This window comes from Cervus elaphus, chromosome 1 (genome assembly GCF_910594005.1).
Source record: "Cervus elaphus chromosome 1, mCerEla1.1, whole genome shotgun sequence".
NCBI classification, from domain to species: domain Eukaryota; kingdom Metazoa; phylum Chordata; class Mammalia; order Artiodactyla; family Cervidae; genus Cervus; species Cervus elaphus.
In genome coordinates, this window is record NC_057815.1 from 52404957 (window position 1) to 52407343 (window position 2387).

General features: G+C 42.2%; 1 non-coding gene across 1 annotated transcript; it reads left to right on the forward strand.

Moving 5' to 3' along the window:
* Nucleotides 1–389: 389 nt before the first annotated feature.
* LOC122703723 lies at nucleotides 390–509 on the forward strand. The gene has a single exon (XR_006343577.1). It is a non-coding gene; the product is annotated as a small nucleolar RNA SNORA3/SNORA45 family (small nucleolar RNA).
* Nucleotides 510–2387: the final 1878 nt, after the last annotated feature.

A 2387-nucleotide genomic window follows, 5' to 3' on the forward strand; every position in this document is an offset into this window, starting at 1 on the left:
AAGAGACATGTAACAAGAAATTTCACAAATAACAAGATAATTACAGCAAGTAATTGCAGGTTTTTGTAAAGAAAAGGAAAGTCTGCCAAAATTGAGAATATCAGAGATAACTACCACTGATGGGAGGTTTACAGAAAACCTCACTTTAAAGACTTAAAATTTTGTCAAGGGACAAAGAATAAGAGAGAACTGGCCCCATCAAAAGCATTTCGAGCAAAGAAAGTACAACAGCAGAGTCCCTGAGACAGGAAAAAAGCTGGGTGTAGCCTGGGGACTGACAGAAAGCCAATGAGATTAAGTATACTAAGCCAAGAGCACGGTGATCCTGTAGAGGTAAGCAGGCGGTGCTTACAGGGCATTGGAGAGGACCCAAGAACCGAGTTATCCAGCTCGAGACTACAATCACATCCTGACAGCTCTTGGTCCTGGTGTGCTAGAGTCCTTGGAGAAAATCTGCTGCTCTTGATTCACAGTCATTGCCCCCAGCAGTGCCCAGATCAGACACATGCCCTCACTGGCTCCAAGATGGAGTGGATTGGTCGGCATCTTTCTTCACACTCTTGGCCATGGTGTGTTATAAACCCTTTTCTCTGTTCTTCTAGGGTTACCACGAAGTTTTGGGGAAGGGAAAGCTCCCAAAGCAGCCTGTCATCGTGAAGGCCACATTCTTCAGCAGAAGAGCTGAGAAGACTGGGGGTGTAGGTGGGGCTTATGGCCTGCTGGCTTGAAGCCACATGCTGGAAAACTCATTAAATGTTAACAAGTGCTTTCTTAAAAAACAAACAAACAAAAACTGTTAGCCAAAGTACAATTAGAAGCCATTGAAGGATTTTAAGCCAAAGGATGTTGTGATCTGATTTATATTTTTAAAAGCTTACTCCTACCATGTGTATAGAATGGGTTGGGTATATAAGTAAACAAGGTTAAAATCCTGAAGTTCATGAAGTTCAGCTAGAAGGCTATAGCAGCTGTCAAAATGAAAGAAAGCTTTCTTAGACTAGGATGGTACTGGTGGAGATACATGGAGAGAAGTGAAAATATTCTAGATGTATTTTGGAAATGAAAATAACAGGTTGACACTCAAGTTTTTGGCTTTAATAACTGTATGGTGACATCATATGCCGAAATGGGGAAGACTACAAGTAGAGAATATATAGGTTTTAAAAAATCATCTGTAATTGCATCTTAGACATGTTGAGTTTGAAACACTTATGAGACATTCAAAAAGCTTGTCGGATAAGGATCAGGCCCTTCCTGCAAGGAAAGCAGCTGAAGAAGAAAACTTACTGTCAAAGGAAGTCTGATTTCCGGGGCCCTGGAGCAGGTGTCAGATGAGCAGGTGTCTCTCATTATCCTGAGACCAAAGAGATAAGAACCAAGAACTAACAGTGCTATTGCAGCTCATCTTAGGAAATACTCATTGAAAGTCCATAGGAATCACCATGAGGCTTGTTGTTGTTGCTAAATCATGTCTGATTCTTTGCGATCCCAGGGACTGCAGCACACCAGGCTTCTCTGTCCTCCAATATCTCCCAAAGTTTGCTTGGATTTATGCTCACTGAGTCAGTGATGCTATCCAACCATCTCATCCTCCGCTGCCCCTTTCTCCTTTTGCCTTCAGTCTTTCCCAGCACCAGAGTCTTTTCCAATGAGTTGGCTCTTCACATTATATGGACAAAGTTTAGGAGCTTCAGCTTCAGCCCTGGCAGTGAATATTCAGGGTTGATTTCCTTTGGGATTGATTGATTTGATCTCTTTGCAATCCGAGGGACTCTCAAGAGTTTTCCTCAGAGCCACAATTCAAGAGCATCAGTTTTTTGGTGTTCAGCCTTTTTTATGGTCCTACTCACATCCATACATGACTACTGGAAAAACCATTGCTTTGACTATAGAGACCTTTGTTGGCAAAGTGATGTCTCTGCTTTTTTAATACGCTGTCTCGGTTGGGCATAGCTTTCTTTCCAAGGAGCAAGTGTCTTTTAACTTCATGACTGCAGTCACTGTCTGCAGTGTGTTTGGAGCCCCCCAAAATAAAACCTGCCACTGCTTTCACTTTTCTCCCTTCTATTTGCTATAAAGTGATGGGACCAGATACCATGACCTTAGTTTTTTGACTGTTGAGTTTTAAGCCAGCTTTCTCATTCTCCTTTTTCACGTTCATCAAGAGGCTGTTTAGTTCCTCTTCACTTTTTGCCACTAGAGTGGTATGATCTGCATATCTGAGGTTGTTGATATTTTTCCTGGTGACCTTGATTCCAGCTTGTGATACATCCAGCCCAGCACGTCACATGACGTTCTCTGCATGTAAGTTAAATAAGTGGGGTGACAATATACAGCCTCTGTCATACTGCTTTCCCAATTTTGAATCAGTCAGTTGTTCCATGTCT